The following is a 24,535-nucleotide window of genomic DNA, read 5'->3' as shown; positions in this document are numbered from 1 at the left end:
GATTTGGGGATTGAAGTCAGCTCTGATTGGTCTGTCTTGTCTTGGCCTGAGGCACAGCTCTGCAAGTCAGTGGAATTTGAATTTTTCTCTCTCCTTGTTTTGGTCCTGGTATTAAAAATGATTCCAGTATCTCTCTGCTCCGTTTGTTACTCTGCTGGGAGGATGTCTAAATACAATCCATCTTCAAAAGAAAGAAAGGAAACGGAGAGGGAGGGAGGCAGGAAGTTGGGGGGGGTGTAGAAAGAAAGAGAGAATACAAAAGAAATTAGAGGAAAGACTTGTAACTTTCAAGGAAATATAATGAATAGTGTATCACAAATTTGCATTGGGCTAACATTTTTTTGCCGTGCACATCATTTTATCCATATGCACACAGACTCTCACATACTCTCTCCTTTGTCATTGCATACTTGAAAAATGCAGAATAGAGAGTGTTTGATTTTTTAATGCCAACCCCTCAAAGCTAAGTCAATTTTGACAACTCATTTTTTCTCTCTCCTTTCCCCAGGAATCCCGCGGGCCTCACCCCAATTAAGCATGTGCCAAATAAACAAAAACAAAACAGAAAAAGGTTAAAAGCTTCCCAAATGGTATTGCAAGAGAAAGGGCTCTATGGGTGACCAGGAAATAGCCTTTGAGGAAACTTGCTCACTAGTAAGGCCTTAGCCATAACTTCTACAAGTAGTGAGGAAGGTTTGGGGCTATGAGGTAAATTAGAAAGAAAATTCCATGTATTCGTTTGTGACAGAATATCTTTTCTAATTGGGGAAAAATGAGGGATAATAAGCAACCTAATATGTATTGAGATATTATTGTTTGCCAGGGATTATCCTGTTAATTTTAATGTCAATGTGTTTAATTCTCATAACAAACTCGTTGCTAATTATTGTCTTCTATCATTTTACACTCCTATTGCTAAACTGGTAGCCTAAATAACATGAATTCCGCATGCAGACACTCTGATGCTAAATGTTTTCCATGGAAACCAGGAAGTCAGAGTCACTCCATGTTGTGGATAAAGGGGTGACACTTAACCACACACTATAAGCAACTGGGAGTCAAAGGCATGCTCGTTTGATGGAAATCCTTAGGGTATTTTATTATATGTTACATTGCCTCCAATACGAGAGATTAGTACCTTTTTAATTTTTATGGAAATTTTCCCTTTTTGAGAGTTGGTGGAGGAAGGAGTGAGGGAACCTCAAATGCGGCTTTTAGAGTTCCAGCCTTTCTTGTATTTGATATAGAAGGGATGTAGAACATGTTTTTAGTTTTCAAAAGATACTTCATATCAGTGATCATTGATTTAGAATTACCTAGAAACCACAACATATTTTCCCCGTTTTCCTCTAATAACTCAAGAGTTTTGCAGATCAGATATTTTTTTCTTTCAATTTAGTAACTGACTTATACTCGACCTGAGATTCCACCTGTGCACTGATTATATGTTAGAGGTTTGTGCAGTGATGGGGAAGGAAGAGGAAGAGAGTTAATCCGTTCAAAACAGTCTCTTTATCCCTCCTCAAAAAAAATTCTACTAGATTTGTACTGATTAAATTAAATTACTGTTGCACAACATAAAAATAAGCATTAGAAAGATTTCGTGCTTTTACTTTGGCATGTAATAGCAGACAGAGAAGGGCAAAGGGGAAGTAATCTTTTGAACATTTATTGAAGGAAAATTAAGCCTATTTAGATTCTAGCTAAACTAAATGAATTAGCAACTGTATGTGTGTCCTGAATGTCATTACCTCTTACTTAACGGAGCTGAAATAAAATATCTCACCTCAGAAGTTTTAGGGTTTAAGCAGTGGTCAATCAAAGCGGACATCTGTTCACAAAACCAGAAGTAGTAAAGCTTGCAGTATTTGGAAGAAATAGTTTGTGTTGCTCTCTGACTCTAGAAAAGGGTATGAGTATTAGCCTTGTTCCCCAATTATCTGTTGATAGGATTTGAGTTCAGAAATGCTAGGTGAACAGCATTTTGTTATAAAACTAAGGGGCTCCACATTCTTACATATGTTGCCAAGTAGTGCCTAATCCTGACTGATGTAATTATACTCTGCAGTAGTTAGGAAGAGTTTGGGCAGGCTGATGATACTATGACATGATGGCAAAAATAGAGGGAAATGAAAGTTACTGTTGGCAGAGAATGAGGCAGAGCACAAAATTAACAGCAAGGAGATTCACGGGGGCCATGATCTGCCTTTAAAGTGGCAGAGGGTCAGAGCACTGCTCTCGTGTGAGTGTGTTCTGAGCGGCCCTCTAGTGTCAGAATCGTTTTCTAATGTCTCAGTCAAAATTAATTGCTCCTTCATTTGCCCTTCTGCCAAACTTCTTATACAATTTAGCTTCTGCTTTATTTGGTTCTGTATGTATTTGCTTTTGCATATGACTCTCATGTATTCATGAAAGGCAGTACGACACAGCAGGAAAGAGCCTGGGATAGGAATCAGTGCACCTGGGTGTATATCCTGGCTCAAATGCTCATGCCCTCTGTGTTTTGAGCAAGTCGATTAACCATCTTGTCCCTCAGTTTCCTTTTTTGTAAAGTGACTATTAATAGAGCCTAGCACATGGGGTTGTTAAAAGAATTAAACATGTAAATTTATGTGAATTAAATAGAATAGCATACGTCACATAGTATGTGCTTGTTATTATTATAACTAGTATCGAGTTTTTAAAATTTTCTACTCCTCCCAATCAGATACACTGGATATGCTATTTGGCCTTTCAAAGAAAACTAGCAAAGCCTTATAAAATAAATCGAGTCAGTAATTAATAATATATTCTATTTATAAGATTTGAACTCTAGTTTATTCCTAACAGAGTAACTATCTCACAAAAAGTACAGAAATTGCTTTGCAAGTATTTGTTTCAGCTCATCTTCTAAATAAGAGACGCAGGATACTAAAACTAATTAAATCAAACTTATTCTTCATTATTCAACTGGCGTTTTACTTGGGGCTGCAGAAGCTAGAATATATCTTCAAATACTCCCACATAACATGAAACAAGAAAATCCATCTAAAAAAATCTCAGCAATAGCACTACAATTTATTGGCTGTAACTTATTTAGTGTCTCCTATGTGTTGACATATGCTAGACACACAGAAATAAATTTACTTTTGTCTTTCAAATTTGATAAAAGAAGAAACACAGTGGGTTGACATAGAACTACAGAAACAGAAGATGGTAGAAGTCTGAACAAAAACAAAGGGAGAGTGTAATGACATAGAGTTCTAAAATACAAAACATCTAACTCAAAGAATCACAGAAAGAAATGTTGGGTGATTTCACAAAAAGGATGTCTGGTTTGAGTTTTGGGGTTGGGCTTTGAATAATTGAAAGAATTTCATCAGGTGATCAAGTAGGTGGTATTTCAAAATACAGTGACAGCCTCAACAAAGACTCAGGAAAATAGAAGTGCTCTGAATAGAGCTAGTAGAGAGGTAGGCATCGTTGGAATGAATAAGGAATTTGGGGAAATGAAACTAAAAAGATCAGATGCAGCATGTACTGAGAGCCTTACCGAGACTTTATTCCATTGGCATTGGGGAACGCATTGAAGCATCCGTAGAGGATTCTGGAAGTATAATTCTGATGGCAAAGTGAAGCATGGATTGGCAAAACATACACATTGGTTTAGGAAAATGTTGTTACAAGGTCACACTCTTATCACTGTCTAGAAGTATAAGAGCCTACAGATGACAGTGGTAGAGGAAAAAGACCAAAAGATGCATTTAAGAGATATGTTTATTCTAATTTAAATATAAACTCAAGGTTTTAAGTGAATGAGAGAATCAAATATGTCTGTGATGTTTCTTGTTTTACAAGTAAGAAAATAACATTCATCGAGATGGGGGATAGTGGAGGAAGAAAATTTTCAAGGGGATGGAGATAATAATTTCAGTTTGGGAAAGGTGGATTTTGATTTTTCCAGGGAAAGATAGTGAGACAATAATCGGTAGACAATTGGCTTTGTGAGTCATGTGCTCAGTGAATTGGGTAGGACAGGAGAAGGAGATCCTAGGGCTCCAAACAGAGTGTTGTATGAAACCGTAGACATAAATAACATGCAGAAAGCTGCAGGAGCAGTGGGAAGAAGACATTTCTTTATTATGCACTATATGAAAGACATTGTACTAGACTTTTGACCTATATTATTTAATTAAATTCAAGGTCACGGATATAACCACAGGAGAAAGCAGAACTTAGAGTATGAAGAGAGAAACAAGAGTTAACCAGGGAAACAGGGGCCATCAACATGTGTGCAGGGAAGCACAAGATGAGTTCCTCTCAAGACAAAGGGGGAACAGTTTTGCAAGCAGGGCAACGGTCAGATGCTGCACAGATATTGAGTAAAGTGAAGACCTGGCACATTGGAATTGACAGTTAAGATAGTTACTCTGATTTTTTTTTTTTTTTTTGATTGATTGCAGTTTCTGGAAACATAGCTAATTGTTGTAAAACTATCAGTTTATTATTTATTTTTGCATCAGTGTTGTTCCTCTTGTCAATATGATCCTAGGAAATAGTCTGAAGAACTAAATGCTCAGCCAGCGTTGGAAAGGTACCATTTAACTGGTACCTGATTGTCTTCCTCCATGCAGAGCTGGGTTCTTGGGACTTCAGTATCTATGAGTTAGTTTACGTTTCATGTGTCCATTTATTTTGATTTTTAGATTCCACTTAGAACTGATATCATATGGTATTTGTTTTTCTCTGTGTTATTTATTTCATTTAGCATAATATCCTCTAGGTCCATCTATGTTGTTACAAATGGTAAAATTTCGTTTTTTGATTTTCTTTTTCATGGCTGAAAAATATTTCATTGTATATATGTACCACTTGTTCTTTATCCATTTATCTTTTGATTGGAGCATTTAATCCATTTATATTTAAAATACTTATTTATTGATAGGTATGTAGTTATTGCCATATTATTGTTTTCTGATTGTTTTTGTAGTTCTCTGTTCCTTTCACATTCTCTTGCTTTCTTCTCTTGTATGTTGATAACTTTCTATTGTGTAGTGTTTGGATTCCTTTCTCTTTATGTCTTCTGTATCTCTTGTAGATTTTAGGTTGGTTTCCACGTGCTTCATATATATCAAGCTATGTTTAATACAGATTATTTTAAGTTGATGTTCACTTAAGTTCAAATACATTGTAAAATCACTACCATTTGTATTTACCCTGTACACATTTATGTTTTTCACATTTGTTTATTTCTTTTGTGAATCTGTGTGTATCCCTTATTCTTTTGTTATAATTACACATGATCTTCTTACCTTTGCCTTTTAACCTTTATACTAGCTTTAGTGTTGGTTGGCCCAATGCTTTTATGTTTGCTTTTGTCAGTGAGGATTTTTTTATTTGCTATATTTTCTTATTCACATTTTTTTTATTTTCTTTTTCTTAGAGACATCGCTTTAATATTTCTTGTAATACTGGTTTTGTGGTGATAAACTACTTCAACTTTTTTTTTCTGGGAAGCTCTTTATCTGTCCTTCAATTTAAATGATAGCCTTGCTGGGTAGAGAAACTTTGGTGGTAAGTCCTTGCTTTTCATCACTTTAAATACCTCATGCTAATCCCTTCTGGCCTGCAAAGTTTCTGTTGAGAAATTAACTGACAGTCTTATGGGAGCTCCTTTGTATATAACTAACTGCTTTTCTCTTGTTGCTTTTAGGATTCTTTTTTTTCTTTAAGCTTTGACATTTTAATTACAATTTGTCTTAGTGTGGGCCTGTTTGGATTCATCATGTTTGGGACTCTCTTTGCTTCCTGGGCTTGTATTTTTCCTTTGTCTATTTCCTTTGGCAGATTAGCAAAGTTTTTCATCATTATTTCTTCATTATTAGCTTGTCTATTTCCTTTGGCAGATTAGCAAATTTTTTCATCATTATTTCTTCAAATAGGTTTTCAATTCCTTGCTCTCTCTTTTCTCCTTCTGTTACCCTTTTGATGTGAATGTTGTTATGCTAGATATTGTTCTAGAGGTCCCTTAAACTATCCTCATTTTTTTTTAATTCTTTTTGTTGTTTTGATTGGGTGTTTACAACTACCTTGTCTTGCAATTTGCTTATTTGAATCTCTGCTTCACTTAATCTACTGTTGACTGTTTCTAATGTAGACTTCGTTCTTCATTTCAGTTATTGTATACTTCATTTCTTCTTCTTCTTTTTTTTCCTTTGACTTTTGAAATCAGGTAGACATTTGTTTAACACATTCCTGTACAGAGTAGTTTATAAAACTCAACTAACAAGCTAAAAGACCTAGCAGTCCAGGAATTGACTCACCTAAAATGGTCATGATATGCAGAACAAACTATATCAAACTAAAAAGCTTCTACACAGCAAAAGAAACCATCAATAAAACAAAGAAGCAACCGACCAAATGTGAGAAGATATTTGCAAACAACACCTCTAATGAGGGGCTAATATCCAAAATATATAAAGAACCATACAACTCAACAATAATAAAAACAGCCCAAATAATCCAAGTAAAGAATAGGCAGGGGACCTGAACTGATACTTCTCCCAAGAAGACATACAAACAGCCAACAGATATATGAAAAGATGCTCAACTTCAATAGCTGTTATGGAAATATAAATCCAAACTACAGTGAGTTACCACCCCACGCCTGTGAGAATGGCTGTCATCAAGACAAGTAATAACGAATGTTAGCGAGGCTGTGGAGAAAAAGGAACCCTCATACACTGCTGGTGGGAATGTAAACTGGTAGAGCTATGGGAAGCAGTATGGAGGTTCCTCACAAAATTGGGACTAGAATTACCATTCAACTGAGCAATCCCTCCTCTGGGTATCTTCATTTCTGACTTTCTTGTTTTATGTTTTCTAGCTCCTTTTTTTATGTTTTCTATCTCTTTGTTGAAGTTCTCACGGATATATCTATTCTTCTAAAGTCATTGAGCATCCTTATAACCAGTGTTTTGAACTCTGCATCTGGTAGATAGCTTGCCTCCATTTTATTTAGTTCTTTTCTTAGAGTTTTGTTCTGTTCTTTGATTTGGGACATGTTTCTTTTTCTCCTCATTTTGACTGCCTTCCTGTGTTTGTTTCTATGTATTAGGTAGATATACATCTCCCAGTCTTGTCAGAGTGACCTTATATAGTAGGTGTCCTTTGGGGCCCAATGGCACAGTCTCCCAGATCACCTGAGCCGGGTGCTCTGGAGGAGGTATCCCTTGTGTAGGTTATGTGTGTCCTCCCATTTTAATTGAGGCTTGATTGCTGTTGGTGCCTCAAAAGTGGGTGGGATTGACCCTCAGGCTAAGTGGCTGTGAGAACTGGCTGTGACTACAGCAGACAAGATGTTGTGCGGGAGTTGTCCCCTTGGAGATGCATTTGGTTTAGTGAGGACTTGGTTCCTGCTGAGTCCACCCTTTGGGTGTCATTTCCAATAATTTGGTGATGATCTGGTGTGTTCTGAAGCCATCCACCAGGTGTGTTGGTTCCAGGGCCTCTTGGGAGGAGCTCTGTTGCTGGCCAATATTAGCTACTGCTTGTGTCTGGTCTTGGACCACCTGGTAGGAGGTACAAAGTGTTCTGCAGTTGGTAGCTGGCTATGCGTGGCTTGGAGGCACCTGGAAGAGGCTATGCTGTGATCCAAGGCTGGCTGCCAGTAGTGCTGAATTTGAGGCCTCTTAGCAAGTGGTGCAGGGCATTCTGAGGCCAACAAGCATTCTGGACCTTTCAGAGATTTTAGAAAAGTCTGGAGTATGAGCTGAGACTGGCTGCTTGTTTGTATTAACCTTTGAAAGGTGTTCTGACCAGTACTCAAGTTGGGTCGAGCAATGTCTCGGGGAATCATCAGAGTGGGGGCAAGCTGTGTTAGCCAGTTTTATGGAGACTCAAATTTGGCACCCACCTGTGCTTGCAGACTGGGTGGGGGGAGGGTTCAACAAAGGAACAGTGGTGCCAGCTGGCAATTTAGTCCCAGAGAGATCTGCCCCTCCAGTTCTTTCCCTGAAGCCAGACAATTCAGTTCTTCCTTTTATGCCCCTGATCCTTTCTGAGAGGCTGCCACTTTGCTGGAGCTGAGAGCAAGTGTTTGTGAGTGAATGAGTCTGTGCCTTGACCTTTTCAGAGGATGCCTGGGTCTACAGCAGCCTTGTTCACCTAGATGTATTTCCTGCTTATTTTCACAGCCAAATGTTGTGGGGACTTTTTTTCCTGGCACTGGGCTGGGGAGCTTGGTGTGGGGCAGGCACCCCTTGTTTCTCAGTCAAGATACATCTCTAGATACTTAATGGCCACACGTGGTTGTGGGACCAGCCAGCTCTAGTGTCTGCCTCTCCTACTATTCTTTATATGGCTTCTTCTTTATATTTTTAGTTATAGTAGTTCTATTCAGCTAGTCTTCAGGTGGATTTCAAGGCTGGTTGTTCAATAATTAATTTGTAATTCTGAGGCAGTCTTGGAAAGAGGTGAGCACAACATTTTCTAACTCCACTATTTTGACCAGAAGTCTTATTTGTTTTATTTGGATTCATAGGGAACATTAAAGTGACTCTATGTTCAAAAATGATTTTCTGTGCCAAGTTGAAAAAGACCCTTGGTGACTAAAGTTTCTTCCTGTGCATGGCTACCCATTATTCTGTTTTGTCTATATATTTGGCAAATGTTAAAGTGTCATTGGTTCATCTATTGTAAGAAGGGTCTTCTCTGTTGGTGTGGGATGTGGGATGTGAAGAGGATGGATGGATATATACTAAGTCTCTGTCTCTAGCAAGAAGTGAAAATGTAGAAGGAGAAAAATGATTAAGTTACTCTCCTTTGCTTCCCCAAGGAACAAACTAGAAGATTAAAGAACAGAAAGTAAAGGGGTGTAGGGAGGGGGGGAGCAAGCAAATAAATGTTCCACAGATAGTGGTGCATTGTAAAATTGGGTTACCAGAAAAAAAATCAGTTTTGTAGCATTTGATGATTTCTGCATTATAAATATTCTTAGCATGGCCAATTTCAATCAGGAGTTCAACAACCAGTTTGCAAAATGACTGAACATTTAATAATCAGGTGTAATGAACCATGCAAGCTAGCTTCAGCACACTGTGTGTGTGTGTGTGTGTGTGTGTGGTGTGTTTAATTCAGAAAACTGGGTGCATTTTTTTTTGCAGAATATTTACCATTTTAAAGAATCATCTTTGTCTTTTAATCTTCCTTTATCAAACTACCTGTGTACTGAGATTAACTACCAATACGTCAGCCGTTGTTTTTTTCTGTATTACCTCTGGTAGATATGGTAGTTCTTCTCTGCTCCCAAGACAAATAAAAATGATGAATGTGAAGGACAAATTTCATTTTCCTTTTTCCCCCAAACACATGTAAATAGATCTCCTGAATGCTCTGAATCGACTTTGTTTCCTAATAAGGATAAAGTAGGCTTTTATTTATCTGCTGTTTTAGGGATAGACATTAATGGTCAGATATTTCAGTTAATTTTAAATTCAGAAAGAGAAAAACAATAATAGTTAAGATAAAATCAAAGCAGAAATATATTTTTGGATTATTTTTTTAAATGGCATAAATAAAGGAATAAATAAAGATTACAATCTTTAAATTGTGAAAAATTCTGTCAGATGTAAATGTATGCGAGAATCATGATTATAAAAAAAATAGTTTATCTTGAACTATGTTCAAAATGAGGAGCTGTTATTTTCAAGCTGTGATTTTTCTTCAATTTGCATTTCATAAAGTGAGGTAAGGAGAAATTGAATTAAACTTTTTTATTACCATTCATATCATAGGCACTATTATTTATTTTATTAGTGCTAAAGTTTCACTTACTTTCTCAGACTGGGAGAAAAATGATTTTCTATAGTCATCAGTTACTACAACATTAGACTTTTGCAGTGATTCTCTTTACTTTCATGTTTTGTTGAGCTACAGAAAAATGGATATAGTTAAGGTGTTTGTGGTTATTCTTGTTAAGACCTCCACTCAGCTTAATTAAGATATTGCTGGTGTTAGTTGATATTCAATGATATGCTTTTACAGTTTTGCCTAGTTTATGTTTCTACTGATCTATGTATCACATATAATTTCATGAATAGAGATAAGATATTTGGAAAATAAAGTTTCTTAGGAATACAACACTGTCACATTTTAACAACTGCTGTCTAAGATCTCATTCCTTTGGATCTTCTGATGGTAATTAGCAGATTCTGATGATGTAACGGGGTGGGGGGGGGGGGATGGAAAAAAGCCGGAGCAAACACACCGGGGATATTCCCATGTCTCATTTTAAAACTTGGAGAGCCAAGCCGATATTAGATGTGGTGGGATGGTAAGTGGTTGTGAATGAAATGAGAAACAGAAATTGAAACTTCCCTCAGCTTCACACAGCCCGGATCTTCTGGAGCATTTGAAGAGCCAAGGTGAAAGAAGTCTTTGCTAAACTCTAACCAAAACATATGCAAAAGCCTTCTCTGCCACTCACTAATCCGGATGCAAAATAAGAGCAAAAAATAGCTCTTAACATGTTGTAATAAATGAAACTTGGTCACATTATGACAACACACGTTAACGATAAATTTATTTAAAAGCTTATTTACTTAAAAAGTAAATACTTAAAAAGTTAATTGTGATTAGTTAAAATATATTTCTTTCCTACTGGTTCATTTTGTGTATACCTGCATGTGTACACCTTTGAGTTATCTGAGGTCTGACAATTAAGTTCATGATCTTGTTGCAACGATGTTGCTAACCTCTTTTGATACCAGAGGGATTATGCATTATGAATTTCTACCAAGTGGACAAACAGTTAACCAAGTTTACTATTTGGAAGTGCTGGAAAGGCTGCGTGAAAAAATTAGACGACCTGAACTTTTTGCCAAGAATTCATGGCTCTTGCATCACTACAATGCACTAGCTCACACGGCACTGTCTGTGAGGGAGTTTTGAGCCAGTAAACAAATAACTGTATTGGAACACATTGCCTACTCTCTGGCCCCAATGACTTTTTTCCTTAATTGAAGATAAAGGAAATATTGAAAGGAAGACATTTTGATGACATTCAGGACATCAAGGGTAACATGACAGTTCTGATGGCCATTCCAGAGAAAGAGTTCCAAAATTGCTTTGAAGGGTGGCCTAGGCACTGGCGTCAATGCATATCTTCCCAAAGGGGAGTATTTCAAAGGTGACCATAGTGATATTTAGCAATGAAGTAGGTAGCACTTTTTCTAGGATGAGTTTGCAAACTTAATTTGTCAGAACTTTGTATAATCACTTTGTATAATCCAAATAATCCAAATGCTTAATAACCTCTCTCTGGTCTGGTAGATAGGAATGTATCTGATACATTCTGAAATTCTCATTCTTCAGTTCTAAATACTTTGAGCTTCATGTCAGAAAAGCTAGGAATTAAGATTCTTGTTTTCATAAATGTTCTCAGATTTGGTAAAATACAACATGTGATAGATTTGTTAAGACATTCAGGACATCGACACAACCCCTCTTTTCAAATAGTGAAGTATTACTCCAACTGCTTGAAATTTGCTAAACTCGTTACTAAGCAACTGAGAATAGCTATGTTGCATGTGTTAAATATTTCATAAGACAAGGCAAATAAAGTAGAAATTACCTAGCAGAAAAACAGGATACCCTCAAGCAGCCAGAGGTTCTCACCAATATCCGCTTTGAATAATTTATTTTTCCTGTTATCATCCAGATATAAAAATATATTCAAAGTCTCCAAAACTTTTTACCCTTAATAAAAGCAGAGCAAAATTCACAGAGATTTATTAGTATTTATTTTGGTTTAACAACTCACTGCATAAAGTTAAAATATTCTTGCCTTCAATTCTTTGAACACACTTCTATGAGGTAAAATATCTTCTATTGCACAACACATTTAGGATCTTGTTCAGTACACATTTATTTTGATTCCAGATTAAGATTGTTTCAGGTACACAGTGTTCATATTCAGGTGCACATTGTTTATATAATACAATCTCTTCTTAACTTGGCACAAGCTTAAAAGATAAAATAAAAACTGTTAAGGCATCTATATTTTTCTTTGCATTTCTTTTTTGTTGTTTTAACACCTTATTTCTATCTCTGCCTCTTGTTGATCTCTCTGTCTCTCTGTCTCTGTCTCTGTCTCTGTCTCTCTCTCTCTATCTCTCTCTCTGACACAAACACACACACACAGACACACACACACACAGACGTCTTAGATCCCGGAGAAACTGGATCTTTTCCTTTAAAAATTTAGGTTTATTCTCAGTTAACTTGCTTCTCTAACTACACAATTAAATTGTTTATGTCCTCCCGTTGTCCAATATACTTTGCTATTGTCCCTGATTCTGGTAACTTTTATTTCTTTCCTGAGTTGTCCTAATATGAACACCCCATTTCTGAAAATACCTTATGCACCATTTAATGGCTGAAATATAGTAATTCTTCAACAAATGTTCTTGATACTATTACTATTACTACTGGTTTTTATTATCTTCCCATTCAACTGGTTTTTCACACCCTTTGTTTTTCTCCTTTACTTTAATACTTTAACTATTCCTAATTCCTCATTCCGTGGATTGTGTCCAGATATTTCAAAGGACTACTAAAATCTCCTGTCTTCAGAACACAAATGTATTCATACACATAATCGTAATGCGTATGTACGTACATATCTATTTCACAATACTCTATCCTCTTAATATGCTCAATTCATTTGAGATTTTCCTGCCCAAATATGTTACCGACTTTTAAGGAATCAATCACATGATTATAAGTTCAGTATATAACATTAGCATAAAAGTGAATGTTGTATATTTTTATCTCATCATTGGACACTCTCTTCATCAAGCTACTACTCTTCATTTGTCACCCAAATAACAACCACTTTTTAGTTAATGTCTTCTTGTAAAATAATTTGCTATCTATCATCTACAGCCACACTGTGCAGGCTATGTGATCTTATCTACTTGTGAGATTCAGTCTCATAATTTTGGTTTAAGGCTTTAACATCTTGATTGGCGATGTCTTAGATAAGATAGGTGGTTTTTTGATTGTGCCCTGGGCATTTGACTAGGGCTTTAATCAGCCAAAGAGCTTTTCATTTGGGGAGAACAACCCCTACTATTTATACTTTGTTTAATGTTCCACCTATCTTTTTTTTCCTTCAATATTTAACATTGCCACTCTTAAACAAATCCAATTTGAGTGTACATTTAATAAATCAAATACTATTCAACATTTAAAATTTGTTGCATAGCAGAAATGGTCAAATCCCTCTAAATAAAGGGGATATCATTCCTGTCGCACAGTGAAATCATGTGAGAAATTGTAAAAGAAAAATATACCAAAGCCTCAGCTTCGATTCCAGAGATTCTGATTTGTTCACGTGTTAGTATTTTTACAACTTTCCCAAGTTATTGCAATATGCAGTTAAAACAGAATGACTGACTTGAGTATTTATTAGTTTCTCATGACTTTTTAAGAAGGTTTCAAACACCTTTAAAACACACAGAAAGCACACACTTACATTGTTTTAGTGATGAAAAAAAGAACCTCACAATTATTCTTATGTTCCACATAGTATCAATTGTTGTTTTTATTAATTGGTAACTTTTATCAATTTCATTATTTCCCACTTACTTTATATACTCTTAGTGTTAGATAAATATGTATACAATTATTTGAGTTAGAGTAATATTTATAATTCTTAAAACAGAAAACATTGTCTCAAGCCAGTCAACATTATACCTTCTGGATTAATGATCACATGATTCTTGTTTGTGACACAAGGCAGGTTAGACCTCCAAGGTGATTCCCATGCACAGAGATCTGTGTTGTTTTGGGTCCCTTGCTCAACACGAAGTAATATCTATGGACCTGTTCTGACCGAAGTACCTTCTCTACTCCCATGTCCATTTTGTCTTTTCCCAGTGTGCTTTCTGTGGATTTACATTAATTCCCTCATACTTCTGTTGCATCTCAATGTGATGAGTAGGATCATCTGATGCTCATATCCAGGAGTGAAGTAGTTGAATCCACATAGCCAGTTGTTCTCACAGGACATTATGAAGGCATCGTTTAATAACATACTGTTGGAACTATTCTTTTGTGCAGATTTTTTGCCCGCCATTGCTTCTGATCAGTACCACTATTTTGGTCACAGCTCCTCTGTTTTAAATTTTTTAAGGTTTATTTTGTTTGTATTTTTTATGCTATCATGATTATCTGTATATGTATAATTCATAGAGATAGAGGATAATGTATGTCTATCCATGATAAAGCTAATTACAGAGCATTCATATATGAGTATGTCAATATTCCAAACTTACTGAATTAATAGAAATTAATCACAGACTGCTATTTAAATTCTTCCTTTTATCATTACCAATTGAAATAGTTATAATAAATGCTTTTTCATTTGTCTTGTTTTTAGGTTTTACAAAGACTTTACTGGTAGTGGAGATATTCATTGTCTAATTGAATATGAGATCAAAAAATTGTCTTAAGGAAAGGGAACATAATTAACATGGAAAAAGGTTAATAGGAGACATCTTCGAATTATTTCTGGGTCGTTACAAGTTAGTGATCAGGCCACAAAAAATTACTGATAACTAAACAAATTTCTCATGTTAAAACATCCCCATATGCAAAAGAAGCAATCCTTTTAAACCTGACAGGATACCACATGACTACAATGAGTTCCCCATTTAAAACAGTCCATCATTTTCAAGTGGTCTCCTGTCTCAATCACAGGGACATTGATAAATTGGTAAAAAAAAAAAAATAATAGTCTAGCAATTTAGCTCGTAGGAAGTACTATCATGAGAAGTAAAGTATAAAACAGAGTTCAAATGCTTTCTAATGGATCTTGGGTAGAGTTTTGCTAATTGCCTTATGGAGTCATTAAATGGTAATGAAAGCAGGTTTCAAGCCAATTAAAATGAAGCTAAATTCAGGGGGTGAAAAAGCAACAAGTAAATTGACTTCAAGATGCTGACCCATTGCAACTTCTCACCTACTACTTTATTCTGGATTCATAAAAATAAAAAAATAAAAAAATATATTTTATTATACTGCTAAAAGAGTTGGCAGTTTCCTTGCAGTTTGGGGGCAAAGTTCTCCATATGATTCACAAATTAATTAAATAAATGTTTGGAAACACTAAAAGAATTTTACAGGGAAAGCCAGAGAAGGCCATGTTATATAAACCAATATATATACTTATATATATATATGTATATACATGTATATATATATTTTTGAGAGGCTATTGAAAACGCATTTATCATGAATATTCTTTCAAAAATTAAAAATAAAATAGCAAATCGAGGTCAGAAAAGAACACTTATTAGTCTCTAAATTTACCGTACCATTAGAGAATTTCTGCTATGGATGTCTAAAGCAGTTTTGCCCAATAGAACTTTCTGAGATAACGGAAGTGTTCCTAACCTGCATTGCCCAATCCAGTAGCCACCAGTCACATTTAGCTATTGAACACTGATATGATTAGTGTGGTCCACAAGCTAAACTTTTCTTTTTTTCCCAATTTCAATTAATTTAAATGTGAACAGTCACATGTGGCTAAGGGCTACTGTAGTAGATATCTCTTGAAGCTTAAACTGTGTATTCTGAATATGTGAGCTTTTCAAAACAAACTGATTCTGCTAGCTATGTTGAATTCATGTAAATTAGCAAGCAGACAATGAAATACAGTCCATGAATCTGGGAAATTACTCTGGAAGTCCATTAAACTGATATTACAACACTGCAGTACTTTCAAATGCAGGGCAGCCATGTTCAAGTTAGATAAGAAGGTGGCCTTCAGTGGAGGAACAACTTGTTAAACAGATGAAATATTGTATGCGTATCTTCACTCTCTCTCACTCTGACTACACATCCCGGAGCTGCACTGTCTGAGACTGTTCCCACAGACCTGCCACTCATGAGCAGTGGAAATGTGGTTGGTCAGGACTCAGTTGTGCCGCAAGGATAAAATAGACACCAGATTTCAAAGACCTAGTATGAAACAAAGAAGGTAAAAATGTCAAAAACTTGTACATGTTGAAAGGATAACATTTTGGCTGAGTTAAGTAATTATATTATATGTAATTTTGCCTGCTTATTTTTAATTTTTATATGTGACTACTAGAAAATTTTAAATGATTTATATGGCTCACATTGGTGGGTCACATTGTTTCTGTTGGGCAGCCGTGGCCTAGAGGGCTCTGAGTTGGACAGTGTTTATCTGCCTCTCCTCAAGCTTGTTTAGTGTCTGCTCTTTATGCCGAAAATAAAAGGGCCACTGTCACTCCCTTCCTCGCCCAGGGCAAAAATACTGTCTCATTAGTTGTAAGAGATTTGCTTCTGATTATATGTGTATACTACCTATTTTTCCCAAAGTCCTTTTACATACACTGTATTTCATTCTCACAGTAATCTCAAGATACAGGCATGCTGTGTTTCAAGAACCCTCAGGAGGGAGTGATGCATTGCCTGGGGTGTTGAAAAAAGCTTTATTTCACAAATGACATTTAAATTCAGTTGGGAAAAATACGTAGGAATCTAATAGGCTAAAGAAGGAAAGTCATTTTAATACAAGTTTATGCCATGTTTGGGCATTTGAAAGCTATCTTTTAGGGCAGGTGGAAAGATACCATTAAATATTTTTCAGCTGATGAAGGAAACAGTAAAAATTGTTTTCTGATAAGTTAGAATTGGAATTGACTTAGGATGGAGGCCTGACCCAGATAGTAAAGCATAATGAGGAATCTGTGAAAGGAGTATTTGAATAAGGGCCGCAAGTGTTCCTGCTGTGCTGCAGGTGCTAACCCAACGCTCCCCCTCACACTCTTCTCAAGTCCCATAACAGATGGGTACACCACGTGGGAGATGTCCGTCCCCTTATATAACAGCTCAATATATTGCTGACTTACCTACAACTGTTTTCTGTTGTTTCTATATAGAACATAGTTTATTTTTGCCCCTAAGAGCTTACCCCATTCATTGCTTTAATATTATTTCACATTGAAAGGAACTACTTTATTATTAGCTTTGATAAAGATTTCTAAGCAAGTGAGTAATGTAAACACTGTGATATTTGGAATATACTATGAATCCCCACTCCAACTGCATGGCATATTGTTTTGTCCCATTGGTAGGGCAGTATCATACAGGGGTATGATTATGCTTCTACCACATATCAAGTACGTGACCTAATTTACAAGTTATATAACCTTCCTCTCTCTTCTCTCTCTCTCTCTCTCTCTCTCTCTCTCTCTCTCTCTCTCTCTCAATACATACATATATATATATACACATATATATATATATATACATATATATATGTATGAATATGTATAAATGTACATCTCAGTTTCCTCATCTGTAAAATGTGGATAATAGCATCTACCTGATAGGGTTTGTAACAATCATATATTCATAAGATGTTTGAAAAGGCCTGGCGTATAGTAAGTGTTCAACATATGTTAGCTAACATGTTCTTTTAAAATTATTATTATACTGGAAATAGAAGTTCCCTCTTATGTAAGTAAAAATAGAGAAGAGACATTTAAGAAACAGAAAGGGATATATGTTTAATCAAGCATCTCACATATTATGCAACGAAACTTCCAAGCCATGGGAGTGTGACTGCTAAAATATAGGGTCATTTCCTATGTTATATGGTCCATTCAGTACTCTGTTCTGAAATATGTTGCTATTATTGGCTTAGTTTGAGACCACAGACTTAGTCCTCTAATAGTCTAATAATTCCTAGCTGTGGTTTGTTCAGGCCACAAGGCACTGGGTGACAGTGTATACTTGTTTATTAAAACACACCATGATTTTAAAAACTTTATCATAATATTTTCATTATTGAATATCCAAGAAGTCACACAACTTTCTTTTTTCACTTTTCTTCAACCATCATTTTCCTTGACCTTTTGAAGCAAGATATCCTCTGTCTATGGTTGTTATTCCATTTTTGTTTCTCTTGTTATCACCACTGTCAAGGCAACTTCCATACTAGTGCCATGCTTGGGGCTGCTTGGCAAGAGATACAGAGCACACCCTAGTCAGATGCTGCTTGTTTGGTGTTTGTGAACTTTTGAGAGATTCTAGGAAAGTCTGCAGCATTAGCCAAGATAGTTCACTTGTATGGAAAAGCCACGGGAAGTGGCTCAGGTGGGCTCTAAGGTTTGGTGGGGCAGGGTATCAGGGAATCACCAGAACAGGGTGAACGAACAGTGTTAGCCAGGTTGATAGAGACTCAGACATGATGCCTGCCTGTGTGAGCAGGTCAGGTGCAGGGAGGACTCAACAACGGAGCAGTGGATTCTGGCAGCACCTCTCTCTGGGAGAATGCTGCCCCTCCAGACCTCACTCTGAAGCCAGACAATCCAGTTCTTCCTCCTATGTCCCTTGGTGCCTTTTGAGCTGTTGCCCCAGCACTGGAACTCAGAGCCAGTGAGTCTGTCAGTGAGTAAGTCCAAGCAGGGGCCCATTAAGAGGAATACCTGGACTCCAGCAACCCTCTGTCTCACTCAGCCACCATCCCTGCTTGTTGTCACAGCCAAAAGTTATGGGGACTTAGCTCCACAGCGCTGGAACCCTGGGCTGGGGAGGGGTATGGACCCCTTGCTCCTCAGGAAGGACCTCTGCAGCTGAGATAGCCATCTGAATTTTTAACTGAATTCTTTGATTGTGTTTCTGAGTTCATTAAACTGCCTTTCTGTGTCTTCTTGCATCTCGTTGAGTTTTTTCAGAACTGCAATCTTGAATTGTCTGTCATTTAAGTCACATATTAAGTCACATTTAAGTCACTCTCATTGGCCTCTTCGTCTTGCCTGTCTGCTGTGCAGGGAGTCCTTTGTGGAGTTATTGTTGTTCGATTAGTTGTAAATTCCAGGAGAGCTTTACAGAGGCTCACCTCATGCCGCCATTTTGATGACGTCTCCAATGTACGACTTTTGACTCCTCAAAAACTTAAGTTGTTTCGTGGTATCCCCAAGGGATTCATTGCTGGACACCCAGGAATACAAAAGCCCATGGATGCTCAAGTCCCCTGTATAAAATGGTGTAGATTAATGGATACACTTGGCCCTTCACATCTCCAGACTCCCAACCATGGATCAAAAATAGAACAGTTACTTACTGTATAAAATATGTAGATAACTGGACCCACGCCATCAAATCCATACTGTTCATGAGTCAATTGTTCGTGTGTGTGTGTGCGTGTGTATAATATATTCCGGTGGAAATCTATTATTTTCCTGAATATATTAATCACAGTATCATAGAAACCTATTGGATAACTCCAAACTCCATATTTTGTGGGGATTTTTGGCTTTCCACATGATTAAAAAATGAATTCTGAATATTGCGTAAAAAAAAAAAATAGAGTAAATGTGAGATTATAATTTATGTTACCTTTCTCCATTAAAAAAAAAAAGTGATTTTATTCTGATACACAGTTAGGATAGAGGCTGTGACCTTATTTCAATTTGTGTGGAGTATAGTGAAAGCTAGACTTCAGTTTTTATGAAGACTATTCAATTCCTGGTTATTTCTTACTCTTGAGTGCAGTTCCTCCAGGCTCCTGTGGAATGTTTGGCATGTTTTCAAGACCTTGCTGCTTGGCAGGTTCTGAAACCTAATTTTATGCTCTAAATTTTCTTGGAATAGATCAATCTCTATTGATCTCTTCAGCCTCTTGTCTGTTGCTTCCTGCCCAACATCTAGACTATTATAGTAATTGGCAAATATCATGCAAAACGTCACAGAATATTGGACGTTTTTTGACATCTCCTTCTTTAATGATCGTCTAGCCTCTGAGGTCCTCTATCTTGTCTCAATAGCCCTCCAATTCCTAAATAACTTATCCAAGTGTCTAGCTTTTTCTTAATGCAAGGTTGGTCTATGATAAGGTTGTCCACTATAGCCAAAAGTGACAATTTCTCACAAGTACTTTTGATGGATTAAGGGCAGTTATGTTTTTTGAAACTTCACAAAATGATTCAATTATGCAGTCTGGGTTGAAATGGTCCTGTGGAAACAATAAAGAACGTTCGTTTGCATAGGCCTAGATCAAGCCTTATGTAGTAGCGCTATGGTGGTTAATTTTGTGTTGACTTTACAGGGCCATGCGGTGCCTAGGTATTTTGTTAAATGTTATTCTGGGTGTTTCAGTGAGGCTGTATTTGGACGAGATGAACACGTACATCATTAGAACGAGTCAAGGAGACTACCCTCCATAATGTGAGTGGTCCTCATTCAATCAGTTGGAGGCCTGAATTCCTCCTGCTGGCCAGCTCTGAACCAGGACATCAGTGTTTTCCTGCCTTCAGGTTTAAACAGAAAGATCGACACTTCCTGGTGCTTGAGCCTGTCAGACCTCTTGACTCAAACGACACCATAAACTCTCCTTCTTCTCAGGCCTTCAGACTCAGACTGGAACTATCCCATTGGCTCTCCTGAGTCCCCAGCTTGCCGGCTCACCCTGCCGATCTTGGGACTTGCCAGCCTCCACAATCATGTGAGCCAACTGCTTATAATCAATCAATCAATATCCTATTAGTCTTGTTTCTCTGGAGAACCCTAATACAGTCTTTAAGTGGGTTATATAGCCTTGCATCGCAATTCCTCTACTGTAGAAAAGTTGTAGCTTCCAATATGGAATACCATTTTATTTTACTTGTATATTTCTCTCTATCCAAATTTTACCTACATATAGAGGTTCCTGCGGTTGTTGAACAAATCAGGCAAAAAAGTCTCAACTCAGCATCTTTGCTTTTTCTGTTCTTTCTTCCTAGATTGCTTTTTTCCCAAATATATGCAAGACTGGCTCATGCAAGTCTTTGTTCAACTGTTCCCCTCTCCTTCTGGCCTTCTCTCATGAGCCTCTCTCATTCCTTCTCTCTTTCCCTGCCTTGTTTCTTCTCACAATATTAACCTTGCTTACAATAGTAACAGTGCAAACTTTTAATATGCTTATGGTTTCCTTATTTATTTCATTTATTCCTTCCACAACCACCTCAGTACAACCTAAGCTTCATAGAGGTTGGTATTTTTGTTTTGTTTATTTTGTTTGTATCTATTTTATGATCTACCTTCAGTGCCTCAAAGTTTGTACCTTTCTAGTAAGTGTTCAATATGTATTTGATGGATAATACAATCAATCGGTAAGGAGATTTTAGAGGATCTCAGTGATCTTCTACATATGTCAGCATATGGAAAGAATGATCTCTTGACCTCATGTAAAGAAAAGAGGGGAAGGGTGGTGATTGATTCAATAAGATTTGAAAGCTTACAAGTCAGCTTTCATATATATGGATATAGGGTACATGATTTATTTATACACTCTCTGAAACTAGTAGACTGCTCGGGGGCTTATAGGATTGCAAATGTTCAAAACTGCAAGGGCTATTTCATTCTGCACACATTGCAATTCAGTAAATTAAAAGAATCAATAGTGGACTGATATAATAAAGTGCACCACTTTTAACAAGAATTAAAAAACAAGTGTACTTGTCACTTCTGAGATGGTAACATGGAAACAGTGTTTCAATGAAGATGAATTCTAAGAGGGATATTGGAGCTTTGTGAAGCCACCAGTTTCTTGGCAAGTGTTGTAAATCACAGATTTAAATACAACATACAATACTCATGTTATGTGTGCTTGAATACCATAGGTTCCAAAGAAGATTAAAGACTTGGGTTTTTTCCTTCCAATTCCTTTGTGTCAACATAATTATCTTCTTCATCATCTTTGTAAACATTAATTATATTGAGCACCACTATATTGCAAGACTGTGCGCAGTGCTTATTATCTAACTTGACCCTCTCAACTGTCCAGCGTTTACAGATGCAAGAACCAAGATTTTGTATGACTAGGCTTGAATAAAGAATCACAATTCTTATTACATTGTTATGGTTTTGGGCAGAAAGATGTTCTCTAAAACAGCTTCTAAAATCCCATTTTAATTATGCATGCTATGAAATGTGCTTTACTCTCTTTGACTGTTTATTCTGTTTCCAATAATAATAATAATAATAATAACAACAACAATAATTTGCCAAAATAACATGCAGTTATCAAGTATCTACTATATGCTAGAAGATATTAGAGATAAAAGAAGTGCCATGCACATTCCTTATCATCAGAAATAAAAAAGTAATTCATCTGAAATACAAAGTATTAATAAGTGGCAAATGAGTCTAGGAATGGGAGAAACCTCTGTGGGTTGCAATGTTTACTGAAGGTGCTATGGGGTATCAGGCATTGTAGAAAGGGTAGAATTTAAATAGGTAAGAAGAGGGGGCATGTGCTCATCAGTAGCAGCATATTTAGGAAATAATGGATAAACCAGTTTTCCTGAAGCAGAGAGTAATTTAAAAAATAATAGGGCATAAACTTGAGGTATGTAGGTAAGACTTAACTCAGAGGAGTTAGGAAACAAAGTTAAACAGAATTGATTTTGCCTTTAATATGGTGAGGCATTAGAGGCTTTTCTGTCATGATAGTTGACGGAGCTCTTTGGAGGGAGAAATGATGGCAGGAACATCATGGGCTGTAACTATAGCTCAGATGTGAGAGTTTGTCAGGAAAGTGCAAATAGAAAGTAGGAAGCAAGTATAAGAAGTCTTATTTGGAAGTTCATTTTGGCACACAGAATTCTGAAGTGAGTTAGAATAGAGGTATGGACTGCAAAAGGTGAGGTTGAGAAAACTAAGGTGATGATTTCAAAAGGGGATACTAGAGCTTCACGTAGCTACCAATTCCTCCAAAAATGTTGAAAATAAGATTTAAATACAGCACGAAGTACTAATGTTATGCCCGCTTGAACATTTCTCGTAGACTTCATAGAAAATTAAAGATTTGCTTTTTCCTTCTAATTCCTTTCAGGGTCAACATCATCCAATCAGGGAGCACCAAAATATACCAAGCAACTACTAACAGAACTAAAGGGACAAATTGACCAAACACAATTATACTAGGGGACTTAAATGCATCATGGACAGCTATGGATAGATCATCTAAACAGAAAATAAATAACGAAATAGCAGCCCTAAATGACACATTAGATGAAATGGACATAATTGACATACATAGAGTACTTCATCCTAAAACATCAGACTATACATTTTTTTCTAGTGTACATGGAACATTCTCAAGGATAGACCATGTATTGGGACATAAAATCAGCCTCAGCAAATTTAAGAAGATTGAAATCATACCAAGTATATTCTCTGATCACAAGGCTTTGAAATTGGATATCAACTGCAAAAAGAAAGCAGGAAAAAACCCAAATACATGGAGATTAAACAACATACTTTTGAAGACCGACCGGGTCAAAGAAGAAATTAGAGGAGAGATCAAAAGATACATAGAAACAAATGACAATGAAAATACATGCTACCAAAATTTTGGGGATGCAGCAAAAGCAGTTTTAAGAGGGAAATTTATATCATTACAGGCCTATTTCAAAAAACAGGAAAAATCCCAAATAAATAACCTCATGTTACACCTTAAAGAACTAGAAAAAGAAGACCAAATGAAACCCAAGGACAGCAGAAGAAAGGAAATAACAAAAATCAGAGCAGAACTAAATGAAATAGAGAACAAAAAGACAATAGAAAAAATTAATGTGACAAAGAAAAGATTAGCAAAATTGACAAACCGTTGGCTAGACTCACTAAGATAAAAAGAGAGAAGACACTAATTAACAAAATCAGGAATGAAAAAAGGGGAAGTTATCACGGACAGCACAGAAATACAAAAGATCGTCCAAGAATACTATGAAGGACTGTATGCCACCAAATTCAATAACCTAGAAGAAATGCACAAGGTCTTAGAAACATGTAGCCTTCTAAGGCTGAACAATGAAGAACTGGAAAATCTAAACAGATCGATCACCAGTAACGAAATTGAATCAGTCATCCAAAAACTTCGCAAAAGCAAAAGTCTGGGACCAGATGGCTTCACTAGTGAATTCTACCAAACCTTTAAAGAGGATCTAATACCAATCCTGCTCAAACTCTTCCAAAAAATTGAAGAAGACACAGTACTCCCTAACTCATTTTAGGAGGCCAAAATTACCCTGATACCAAAACCTGGTGAGGACAACACAAAAAAAGAAAACTACAGACCAATATCTCTGATGAATACAGATGCAAAAATCTTAAACAAAATTCTAGCAAATCGAATACAACAATGCATTAAAAAGACTATTCATCACGACCAAGTGGGGTTCATCCCCGGGGCACAAGGATGGTTCAACATCCGCAAATCCATCAATGTGATACATCACATAAACAAAATAAAGGACAAGAATCATATGATTATATCAATTGATGCAGAAAAAGCATTTGACAAGATACAACATCCATTTATGATTAAAACACTTAATAAAGTAGGTATAGAAGGAAAATACCTTAACATAATAAAGGCCATATATGACAAGCTGTCAGCTGATCTCATAATTAATGGTGAAAAACTGAAGCCCTTTGCTCTACGTTCAGGAACACAACAGGGCTGTCCCCTATCACC

The sequence above is a fragment of the Rhinolophus ferrumequinum genome, chromosome 3 (genome assembly GCF_004115265.2).
Source record: "Rhinolophus ferrumequinum isolate MPI-CBG mRhiFer1 chromosome 3, mRhiFer1_v1.p, whole genome shotgun sequence".
Lineage (NCBI taxonomy): Eukaryota > Metazoa > Chordata > Mammalia > Chiroptera > Rhinolophidae > Rhinolophus > Rhinolophus ferrumequinum.
This window is presented reverse-complemented; position numbering follows the sequence as displayed.